The sequence below is a fragment of the Henckelia pumila genome, chromosome 1 (genome assembly GCF_033568475.1).
Source record: "Henckelia pumila isolate YLH828 chromosome 1, ASM3356847v2, whole genome shotgun sequence".
Lineage (NCBI taxonomy): Eukaryota > Viridiplantae > Streptophyta > Magnoliopsida > Lamiales > Gesneriaceae > Henckelia > Henckelia pumila.
The window spans coordinates 113,514,052-113,527,625 of record NC_133120.1 but is presented as its reverse complement, the minus strand read 5'-3'; positions in this window follow the sequence as shown (position 1 = coordinate 113,527,625).

Genomic DNA, 13,574 nt, shown 5'->3' with positions numbered 1-13,574 from the left:
GGGGTGTGTGTATACATACATACATACATATATATATAATGATTGGTGATGGTGATAATTTCGTAGAGAACTATTTACAACATCGAAGGAAGTTCGATCAAAGGCGGAGCTGAAGATGAGTGATGCCTGCCCGCAAGTGGATATACTAAAGCGTGCTCATTAAAATTTAAAAAAAAAAAAAAAAACCTCATTAGAAAAGAGAGAGTATTTTAGTTTTGTTTAATTTCTTGTTTGATTGTAAAATTCTTTTGGTTTAATTGGATTTGTTCGATATCTGGCGTGTCTTCATGGATATAGTTCAGTGGATTAGGATCCCCTACTGTGGGGAATCCCACAATAGGGGATGTTGTGAATCATTTCCTCCACAGCCCACATGCCTTTTCTTTTTTTTTCTTTGTTTTCTCTTCTTTTTTTTTCCAAGTTTTGTAATTTTTTTTAAATTTTTTAACTCAACAATTTTTTTCCTTCTTTCTTTAAAAAACAAAAAAACAAAATTGGCTTATTTTTTATTTTTTAATTCATCCAATTTTCCTTTTCAATGTTTTAATCCAATTTTATTTTTTTAAAAAAAAAAAAATTTGCCTCCAATTTCTACATGTTCGACTCGTTTATTTCTTTTTTTTTTTTCCTTTTCAATTCAAGTTTTTTAAAAATTTACAATAAATAAGAGTAAATTCTGAAATTTTGGGACCTGAGCTGAATATTCGGGAACGCGAACCCGACATATTTCGAGACTTGAATATTCCGAACCACGAATATTCGAGATCTCTCGAGTAGGGAGAATAAATTTCGAATTTTTTTTTTTTCAAAATTTCGTTCAAAAAAACACAAAAAGTTATTATTTATTTAAAAAATGCTATTTAAAAATTTATATCTAAATATAAAATAAATATTCGACTTAAAGCATATAATATTAAAATATTTATGATAATGCTTCAAGTTTTTTTATTAAAAGAAGAACATCATACGATATATCATATAATTATTAATAAAATATTATGATAAAAATTATTGGATAAATTTAGTAAATAGATAGTAAAATTGCATCTTTTATTCTAAATATTTGATTTAATTAGATAATTATAAATATGAATTAATTAAATTATTAATTTAATTTTTTAAAAATACACAAAAATAAAATATCATTTCGCGATTCTACTATACGATCGTTCCAATAATAAAAAATAACGTGAATTAAGTCGACGGTTAATTGTTATATGTGTTGAAACATAATAATATTTAGTTAAATATATTATTAAAATTATTATAATATTATTTCAGGAGGGATCGAGAATCCCCTCGGGATAAAATTTTATTTCCGATCTCTCTCTCGATATTAATCTAAACGAGAAAAATTGCTAAAACTCGGTTCGAGAAAATTTTGAATTGTGGTTTTTTTGGGATGGTAATGAGATGCGATTCAGAAAGGATCGTGATTTCGAAAATTTTCGTCGCCCCTACCATTTTTGCAAAAAAAAAATAAAATTGGATAAATTAGAAAATAATAAAATCCAAATTTGTTTTTTAAAAAAAGAAAACAAAACATGTCGAGTAACTTGAATTAAACATAAAAAAAATACAAAAACTTGAAATGAAAAAAAAAAACAAAAACAAAAACAAAACAAATAAAACAAAACAAAAAAAAAGGGAAAAAAGAAGAAGAAGAAGGAAGTGGGCTGTCGTTTCCTCCACAGCATCCCCTACTGTGGGATGCCCCACAGTAAAGGATCCTAATCCATAGTTCAGTTGGATCGAACCATGATTAGTATCTTGGTGCTCTTTATTTTATTATATATGCACATAATAAAAAAGTCACCAATATTGTAAAATAATAAATTTTCAATTCCCTCACTTATTTTTTTAATTATATTTTAAATTTGTTTGATGATAGTTTAGAATGAATGCTAAATAATAAAGTAAAATCGAAATGATTATCTGAATAAGCTAATCATACTATAAATTAAAATCCAAGAAAACAGTTGATTTACGGTACAATCCAAAAGAAAATAATTGGAAAATTTTATGAATATATACATATATATATATATAATGTATTATCAAGAGAAAAAACATAAGAAAATTTTAATTAAGTAGATAACTATTTTATTTGACTACATTTTTTTTATACATATAAAAAAAACCCTAATTAGAGAACAGAGCTATCTTATTTGCATAGCCAAGTCACTCGCTGTAGCAAGAGAGGTAGCTTTGTTCATGATTCAATTGAGATATTATCATGTAAGTTTTTTAGAATTATATAATGTTTTAGGTTATGCATTCTGGTAATTTGATTTTTGGCTAAACGTTTACCTCTAAATGAGAGGAATTAAAATTTTTAAATAAATAATCGTTTTTCAGACACGTCTAAATTAAATCACGAGATTCAAAATAATTTCAATCCCCTCTCAAGTTCCAATTATAAGTAAATACTAAATATATACAACATATTCAGTATGTTAATTGGCTAATTGCATTAATCTCTCCCGTAAAAAGTTTAAAAGACATAAAACCTCATAAGAATTATGAATAGACATATGAATCCTTCATATTTAAAAAAATATAGCACATTTAACCCCTATGTTATACAAATTCAAACACATTTATCCCTTCTGATATGGGGTTTTATGTCAAATTTTTGAAAATATAAGGGCTAATAATGTTATAGAAGTGGTTTTTTGCTTTTTTTATTTTTTACAAAGAGTGTTCATGATGTAATTAGCTCATAGTGTAAATCGATAGTAAAAGTTACTAAACATTTAACTGTAAAGTGTTGTGTGATTGGTTGACATTGTGGTCGTGTATTTCATCCCCAGACCAGAGAAAAGATGAGCTAAAGAGTTTTCCCTTTAATCTTAAAAAAAATTACATATAAAATTTATTTTCTACACTATACATTTGTGCTGCAATTTATTACTTGTTTATTCATATTTCATCTTGTTGACTTTTTCAAACATTTTTTTATTATTCGCCGTAAAATCCATTTCAGTGAATTATATATTAGGAGTGAATTGTACTAAAATCCCCAATACACTTTTTAACTTTATTATAACTCTCTAGCCAAAAGATTCTTTACTATAACTCCCTAGGACCACCAAACTTAAATATTTTAATGTTTAATTCTTGTACTGGATTTATGCTAATCTATGCTTGAAATCTATAGGTTTTATGCTTAAAATTTAAAGGTTTTATGCTTGAATCTGGAGATTCTGTGCTCATTTGTAGCATAAAGAATTATCCGCAAAATGGTATCAGAGCCTTAGGTTAATTATTCAGACGTAATATTATTCGTTAATTCATGCTTTTCTTTGTTGAGGAGAAGATTTCTACAAAAAATGACTTCAAACGAAGGTTTGAATCAAAAGGATTTTATTCACATGAAATCCTATAAACAAGTTAATCTATTCACAATAGATTACTTACACAGGTTGTGATTAATGCTCTTAATTTTGAAGAGATAAAGAAAAATGATTTCTAACTTTCAATTTTTAGAGATTACCCCAAATTCCTCTAAACTCTTCGGAGATCTTAGAGAAATTCAAAAGACGGTACAATATTACAGCAATCAGCTGTATGAAATACCTCGGCAAATTGATGAAATCCTTAAGAAACAAGAAGAAATTCTTGGAACTCTAAAGGATCTTCAAAATAAAATCATAAATCTAGAACACACTTCGGGTTCTAGAAAAGGAAATAGAGGAGGAAGGTTATCACTCTCATTTGGTACCGAACCTTTGTTACATCAGAAAGGTAAAATCAAAATGGTTCAAAAACCTTTAACCAATGATGAAATGATGATTAATCTTATAAAAGCAGTATCAGAGAAAAACAATATCTGATGACTACTTTAGAGAGATTAAATCTCGAGAATCTACAAGATCTTGCGGATTCTTTTGCGAATCTCAAAGTAGTAGATCTAAAAATGAATTTTCCTGAGGGTAAACAACCCATAGGGAATCCCCCAAGATATGTGGTTAAAACAGAAGAATCGCATAGTGAGTTCCAGGTTGGAGAAAATTCACATCCAACAGGAACCAGATCAAAAAGTAGTAAAATCCCACTCCATCAAACTCCTTATGAAAAAACTGTTTTAGATCCAATACATCCTTACGGGGTTATGTTAAAACTTGATGTTTTAGACTTCAAAAACAGAGAAGATCTTATAGATGATTGGACGTCAGCTATGAGAATAGCAGCAGAGAAATTAGATCTCAATAAAGAAGGATTCATTAAACTTCTAGAAATGAGTCTAATGGGATCTGTTAAGATCGCATGGGAGATGACTATGCCAGAAACTAAGGAATCAATCTTAGCAGGAGAATCCCTCAGCGAGATTGGAGAAAGAATGACCACCCTATTTAAAGCACAATTCATAAGGGTATATTATTTCAATAATCAAGATACAGAAAAAAAAGACAAGATATACTCAAGCTCTTTATAGCCTCGAGTTACATGATATCTGTTTAGTTGATGAATTGAATACATTATGTTATTCATTAAATACAGATGGAATTCGGAAGTCGAGAAAAATATAGCTATTCAGCTATTTTTCGCAAAAATGCCAAGTCCCTGGAGAGAAATGTTGATCAAAGAATATGTCCCAGGTGATCTTGATACATTGGCAAGACGTGCCTCCTTTTTGAAAGAAAAATTAGCAGAATGGTGTCATATGACAGCATTACAGAAGAACTACAAGAAAATAAGGGGTGTAGATAAGCGTACATCTTTGTGTTGTAGAGAAAATGATCTTTCAACGATCATTGGAAAGAAATCACAGGGATTTAAAAGGAAAAAATTCAGAAATAATCCCTATAATAAAAGAATGAAAAGTTCTTGGAAATTGGTCCAAATAAAAGACCAGATCCTATAGATCGGGTAGAAGAAGTGGACCTACAAGAACATCCCCAACAACAAGCTCATCACAAAGCAGGGGAAGAACACCATCAAGAAGAACTTTCAGAAAAACTCGTACAAGAGCAAGTGAAAGTTTCAAGGATTGCAACTGCTGGACATGTGGAGCAAGAGGATATATATCTACAAATTGTCCAGAAAACGAAAAAAAATGAGTTAAACTCTTTGAAGCAACACCAGATATGGATGATGCGGTCTTCTTTCAAGATCTAGTCCAAGTATATCAATTTGAGGATATCCCCTCAGATGAAAGCATATACGAAGAAGAGATATTGTTTAGTCGAGAAGTTTCTGAGGATGAATCAGAATCAGAATCAGAATCAGAGTAAAGAGGAAGTGTTTCGGCATGAAACACATGAAAGTTTGGCTGGGTTCTTTAGTCAAACCACGATATCTCATAATATGGTCCAAAGAATTATGAGAGAAAATCCAATATTACAAAAGTACCAAGGATTTTCGGCAGAACAAGTTGAAGAGTCTTAGGAAACCTAGGGCTAAGACAAAGAAGACATAATTTGACTTATAAGGTATCTAGAAGGGAAATGGCGATCCCTATGAAATTAACCAGTAATCAAATTGAGATGCAGTTAATTTCCTTTGAAGAAATTCGAGAGGAATTACAGAAATTAAAAGCAGAAGTAGCAAAGACAATATCTTGGATTCATATTGGAGCAATCCAGATTATGATCAAAGCTACTTTTAAAGAGAGAATAGATTCACCCATAGATATCGTAGCATGCGATAAAAGAATGGGGAATATACAAGATGCGGTTCTAGGAACTATCTCGGGAAATTTGTGTGCAGGAAAAATTGTGGGAGTTATTTATCCAAGAATAGCCTACAATTTAGCTGATAGAGATTTTAGTCGAGCCTTGACGCTGCATCAAAACTTCAAGAAAAAAAGACTAATGAAGGAAGGTAATAGGTCATATTCTATTACGTATCAAATTTCATATGCTCTTTCTAATACTCACCATTCTGAATTATTTATTAGAAATGAGTTCATTGAAATTCCAGAGATCTTTGGGAAAGTTGCTCAAGCAATATACCCGGAAATAATCGAGTTTCCTTTAATTCAGGAAACAGACATTCAAATTCAAGACAGACCGGTTCTATACAGAGACCTTAAAATAGAACCTCGAAGGTTATCTTTCCAAGGAGACAGAATGACAAGCAAGAGATGGGACAAATCTCCTATTCAATAAATTCCACCAGAAGAAAAAGAGTTTTCTATAATAGGAAAACTTAGATCTTCAGAAGGATGGAAAGAAGTGAAAATAGTATTCGAAATTACAAGTCATCGAAACCAGTTCCCTTGTAACTCGATTTACTATTTGGAACAACAGGAAAAAGGAACTTACCAAGGAGTGATAAATATTGGAGAATTGGAAGTTCAAATCTCGGGAATTCCAGGGAAAAAAATGGATCAGCTCATTCTTGGTCTAGAATTTTTGGAGGACCATAAACCATGGAAACGACTTGAAAAGGGAATAGAGTTCATGGCAAAAGAAAAGACTTGGAGGATTCAATAAGAATTCTACGAAATGGAAAACCAAGAGAATTGGATAAGGGACAATCCCTTAATCAGATTCGAAAACTCTGTTCACAAATAGAGGAAGAAGCAACTGCTGAAATTAGTAAGTTATGAACATGATTTACTAGAACGCATTGAAGAAGTAGAAAGGAGTAACCATACTCTACCTTCTGAGGCCTTAGAAAAACTAAAAGTAAATAGTCTTAATCGGATTACTGAATTACAACACAGTCTGTTAAAAATGGCGGGGCCATTTAGTAATCCCTTTAAAAAATGACAACAAGTCCTTTCTCCATATACATTCCGATAGGGATGTATGAACAATATAAGGCTGAGTACTTTGCAGCTTATATTGACTCGGGAGCAGAAATTTGTACAGCAAAAAGAGGAGTCTTCCCTGAAAAATGTGAAGAAGAATTGCCAAAAATTTCTGGACGAGATTTCTCTCGAAGAATTTTAATTCTTTGCAAAGGAATAAAACATGTTAGGAAATAACTTCTTACAAATGTTGAAGAAGTACACACAAGACAATGAGTCAAGAAAACTTATGTTCACTACAATTTGTGATCATAAAATTATCGTTCAAAGACTCAAGGTTGCTTTTTATCGACAATTGCCGATAATATTTCGCAGCCAGTTGTGGTGATAAAGGATAACTTTTTCACCCAAAAATGAAAGATCCAAGAAGGTTTGGAGAAACCATGTTGAAAATAACAACAGAACAAGAACTCCAAACAGAGGATATGGAGCTTCTCAAGGTAACTCTAAATCACAGAGATATAGAGTTAAAAAATAAGGTATCCCTTGAAGATGTCAAAAAGAGACTCAAAGAAAGTTACAACGAGCATCCTTTGGCATGGTGGGATAGAAATCAACTCAAAGCCAGTCTTACTCTAAAGGAAGACAAAGAGTATGAATTCGTCAGATATAATCCTATCCCGATGAACATAACAGATCAAAAGGATATGAGAATGATTATCAAGGAACCTTTGAACCTTGGTTTAATCAAAGAAGGAGTTTCACCATATAGCAGCCCAGGTTTTCTGGTTAGAAATCATGGTGAAATAAAAAGAGGGAAACCCAGGCTAGTTATTAACTACCAAAGTATTAATAAAATCTTGGAGTTTGATGGGTACTTCATACCGAGTAGAGAACACCTAATTAGCTGTGTACGAAATGCTAGAGTGTTCTCAAAATTTGATTGTAAGTCTGGATTTTACCAGATTCGAATGGAAGAAGGCAGTAAGAAATTCACAGCATTCTCTACTCCACAAGAACAATATATTTGAGATGTTATGCCTATGAGATTGGCTAATGCACCCCAGATATTTCAAAGAAAGATGGATAACCTTTTTAAAGATTATTTCAACTTTATGTTTGTTTATATTGATGATATTCTGATAGCATCAAAAAACATAGACGAACACGTTAAACACTTAGAGATTTTCTCTAAAATTTGTAAACAAGAAGGACTGGTCTTATCTGAAAAGAAAGCAGTCATAGCAACAAAGAAAATTGAATTCCTTGGTATTGAGATTGATGAAACTGCAATAATTCTGCAACCACATATTGTGGAAAAGGTAAAGAATTTTTCAGATAAACTCAAAGACGTAAAACAACTCCAGAGTTTTCTTGGAGTAGTTAATTTTGCAGGGATGTTCATTAACAACCTAGCAATATATAGAAAGGTGTTCAGTCCTTTGTTAAAAAAGGATGCTAGGTTTATATGGACCGATGACCATACTAAAGGGGTAAACCAATTAAAAGAGATATGTAAGAATCTTCCAAAAATGGCTATACCCTTAGATGAAGATGATCTGATATTATTTACGGATGCCAGTAACGATTGGTGGGCAACAGTCCTTACCAAAATCACTCCAGATGGGGAAATACCATGCAGATATTGTAGCGGTCTTTTTTTAGAATCAAAGGCCATCAGATGACATATCAACGAAAAGGAATTTTATGCAGTTAAAATGGCTTTTGAAAAATGGCCATTATTTTTACTTGCTAAAAAATTCACTCTGAAGGTTGATAACACCTAGGTAAAAGCTTTCCTAAGAAATAAAATTGAATCTAAACCTGAGAAAGCTAGGTTATTAAGATGGCAAGCATTATGTCAAAATTATATTTTTGATATTGTTATTATTAAATCTCATGAAAATATTCTTGAAGATTTCTTAACAAGAGATGGAAGGCAGTGACGTGGATTCCATCATGAAAATGAAAAGGCATCTCAGGGAACACCTTAGGTTGCTTCAAACCGAGTTCAACCAGTTAGCCATTAATGCTGAAATGGCCGGCAGGTTACAACAAGCTGATCGGATCAAATTATCTAATCGAATTATAGGATGTATGCAAGCTCAAACACAACTATGGGTTGCTATTCAAGGGCCAATTGTGAAGGCTATAGAGAAACCATTGGTTTCTCATAAACAAGATATGATAAAACCATTGGTTTTACAAAAACAAGAAATACAATCACCGATTGGGAAACAAGATGTTGAGGAAGCTAAAACTCAAGAAACAAGTGCTAATCTATCATCAGCTTTTGATGATCTAGATGAAGCAACAATTGATGAGGATTTCTCATCAAGTCAACCCTCCGCCTCTGGGGTAAAAGAGGAAGAGATCAATCTTAGGCCCAATACTGACAAGGGCAAATCTAAGATCAATACTAACCCAACTATTATTTCTCCATTTCAAGTTTATCAATAAAGGTGGGAGAAATTAAGTACAAGAAGTGAAATTAATCCTAACACTTGTAGGGTTGATGTGGCAGGGATATATCCAAGGGTTTGGCTAAAAAATAATGTCAATCCTAAGAATGTAAAGCTCTGGTATGAATTTGGAGCCTTGGCCTCAGTTTATAAAACGTCACCAAGCTTCCCGGAGATATCACAGTTACCGAAATGGATTCAGGAAGCAGTCCAAGAAACATGGGCAAATAACGACCATTTGTCCAGAGGAGATGTGCTTGAGTTATACTTTTTCAGTGCAGCTTCGGAACCAACAGTGAAAGGATCACACGAACCCTTTCATTTCATCAAGCTAAGAAGACCTGATATAAATAGTCACAAATTTATCAAGGATCCTAAAACTGAAGAAATACCCTTAGTGTCCACTCTGGGGAAAATGAGATCTCAACCAGAAGGGCATGGGGTATTTGGGTCTGTCTTACTGAGATGGACAAAGTCAAGTTTCCATTTAAATTTTATCAGAATTCTGTGAATGGATCGTTCCTGTTAAACACAATGACAGGGAAAACTACAGTTTATGAGGAAGAACTCTTTGAAAAGAAGAGAAATCTTTTGTGGAACAACAAGCTGCCGGGAAGTAAAGAAACTCGCCAAAAATTTTGTAACATGACTCATATTGGACGATGGTCAGAGAATATCTGCCCAAAATTCCCAAATCAGAAGGAGCCAGAATTTGGAAAAACCTTTAGACCCCGAACGGATCGAAAGGATTTTTCCGAGAAAAGCAAAGGTGGACAAGGACCACTGAAGATACGTTTTCACAGGGGCCTACTTCAAAAGCAAAAGATGCCCCGACAACAATAAAACAAACATGTGAGGAGAATAAAGTCAAAATAAAGTGGCAGACATGTGATTCCTCCGCTAGTAAAAGATGCCATCAATAATGGCATAAAGAATACAAGACATCTGCCTCCTCCACTAGTAAAAGATGCGATCAATAATGGCATAAAGAAATACAAGACAACTGTAAGATTCCCTGAAGTTTCTCGATAAAACGAGTGGAAACTCAACTATAAATACAAGCGTTCAAGGAAGCTGAAGATATCGATAATTCCCTTCAGTTTTCTTACAAATAAATTGTTGTAATTTTTCTCTCTCTTTGTACTAAGTTTTCTTTTTATGTATTTCAAGAACAAGGCTACTATGAGTAGCTAAACAAATTGTCTTCTCCTCTTCAAAGGAGTTGATTTATGTAATAATATTATGTCTGAATAAATTTCCTAAGTCTCTCGTTCTTCTATGCTCATATTTTATAATTAAATTTATATACTATACGTCTTAAGGTAAAAAATGAATTAAGGCTGTGCTGTGTGTCGTTGAAGGAGCTTGTGCAGAAACCATCTGTTGCGACTGCGTGGTTGGAGTGTGAGGAGCACTTTGTAAAACTTGGCTGGTATGACCCGACGACATTATGTTCAAAAAGGTATTTAAATTTAATTAATCTTACGGAAGAATGTTGGACCCTAATCCAGAGTATATCGGCTGGAAACCTTGCGTAACCGATAGTCTTGCATGGCCGGGACTGGTTCGATAGGTTTAACAAAGCCACGTACAAAGGATTATTTACTAAATAATATTTAATTCAAAAATGGGGACCACTAGGGAGTTGAAATAAAGAAAATTGTGGTTAGGGAGTTAAGATAAAGTTTGGAGGGTTGGTAGGGATTTTTTAATCATTTACCCATATATTAGATCGAAAGGTTGAGAAATACAAATGATTTTATTTTTATTTTTGGGAAATTTTGTGATTTTAAAATTCTATAAGCATGTGATTAACTACTGGAAGTCTGTAGCTAGAGCCGTCAATTTGAGTTAGGCCTGCAGGGTTGGCCCGACTCGCCACATAATTTAAGTGGGTTGGGTTGAAATTTTTTCAACCCAACAAAAGGTGGGCCTAGATGGGCCAACCCGCCTAGGCTCGAGACCCGCGCGGGTTGGCCCGCCGCGGGCCTGAAAAATTAATAATTTATTTTTATTTTTATTGTTATATATGTTTTTTTAATAAAAGTTATGATTTTTTTGTATTAATTAATTTATATAAAATTTACACACATGAAATCAATAATTAAATTTTTTATTAATATGTTTTTATTAATATTTATTTATGAAATTATATTTATAATTAATTATAATATTTTTTATTTGTCGTGATCCAACCCGCGGGCCGGCCCGGCTAACCTGCAACCCACCTTGGGTTGGGTTGGGTTGAGGATTTCCAGCCCGCCATCGACCCGCCAAATGGTGGATTTTTAATGGGCCGACCCATCCCGCCATGTGTTTGCCCGTTTGACAGCTCCATCTGTAGCATTGCATCCAGATGAATGAATCATGAAAGAAAATAATTTGATTCTTAGAAAAGATTTGAAATTTAAATCCCAAAATAAACTAGTAGGTTTCTTGTAAGATAATATCACGTATTATTTTTCACTGCTATATATACTTACCGTGTGTTTGACACAAAGGATTTGGATGAAATTCGATTGGATTTGGATTTGCAAATATCATTTTAATATTTGACAAAACGGGATTGATATTTGTTAAGATTGAGTGATAATTAGTTTAGAAATGAGTGAATAAATAATCACACTATTTTTTTATTTTGATTGGGTTAACACTTAGAATTTTTAATCTCGATGAGTCAATATCAATTAACTAACAAATCATTTCTGTGCGAAAAATAGCCTAACTGTAGTAACCCGCACCTCATTTTAAGTAATTACATGGTAATCAAGGATTTTCAAGTGATTAAGAGATCGAAACATCCGTTGCACGATCGGAGCTTCCGGTAGAGATCGGAACATCCGATCCACGATCGGAACGTCCGATGGCGATCGGAGCTTCCGATGACGTGCACCGATGACTCAGCTTCAGATCTTGACAAGTGTCGCACATGCGGAGATCGGAGCTTCCGATCTTGGCTGGGAATTTTGGCTATAAATAGGGGTCTCCGGAGTTCATTTTCAAATAAGAATTCCCGAGTTTCCTTTTTCAGTTATATAGTGTGAGTTATACACTTGAGGGCCCTATCGGTTATAATAGAAGTTCTGGAATAACCAAGTTGTGGTTATAGTCATCCGGGACTAGCGACTCCAAAGGGCTATCTACGGACGAAGGTATGGTCCGGGAATCTATTTAAGTTTTGGGAGTACTTATTAGCTTAGTTAAGGCTTATAAAACTTGTGTAGTGATACGATGAACTTTTGAATATAGGCTTGGAACCTAGGATCTACTATACTTGAACTAGCCTAGAGGTACGTACACATTGACTGAGATTACCAGCGAGTATACATGTTTATATGTTGCATTTATTTGGCATTATTATATGACATGATATATGATTTACCGTTTTTCATATTCATATGTCATGTGCATATACACGTTGAGCCTATACCTTATTATACCTGACTATAGAGCCGCTCAGCTCTATACTCGATAGTCTGTCACTGAGAGTACCGCGACGGCTGGGGCATTTATGTCTGACTACTCTGGTGTACTAGACGAGTGTGGTTGCGCCCAGAGGTTGATCCGCGCGATGGCAGCACTCATGTGGCGTCGGTACTGAGCATGGCTTTTCGGATGACCCTTTACCAGTCATCATGTTGCATGCATTATATACATATGTTTACTCATGTCTATGTACTGGGCGTTAGCGCTCACGTCCTAGTTGTTATCTTGGACACCCTACTCCATGGGGCAGGTCGCAGGATGGATGGAGCCGGAGCTTTTCAGGAGATTTTTTACAGCAGGATTTGTTTTAGCTGTATTCATGTTTTAGACTGTTTACGATAAGTTCTTCGATTTGGTTGTATCACTACAGATTTAAGCCTGGATTTGTTTTACTAAGCTGATATATAAATTATGGATTATGTTTCCGCACGTTTTTACTCTGTTATGTATTTTGCTGTATTAAGTTTAATGCATGCTATTAGTTGCCAGTTAGTAGGTGATTCCATGCAGGGTCACTATATTTTTGGTATCAGAGCATGCATAGATTTTGGAAATTAGTACTTGGGATTTACTCTAGTCTTAAGTAAATTATTGCGCATTTGGGATTTTAATGTGCAATTCTTTTCAGGATATGGCTGACGAGATTCACGGTAGTGTTGGCCAGGGAGGTGGTCATCATCATCGTCACCATCACCATCAGGATGATCGACATCGTCCTCATGAGGGTAGACGTCATTACACTATCAATAAGTTCATTCAAGTAGGACCGAAACCATTGGTGGGAGGCGAGAATCCTGAACAAGCTAGAAGCTGGATGTCTAAACTTGAGAGTACATTTCGAGCTTTCAAGTGCACTGAGAAGCAGAAGTTGGAGGTTCTAGAATTCGTTCTAGAGGATCGAGCACGTTTTTGGTGGGATGCCAAGG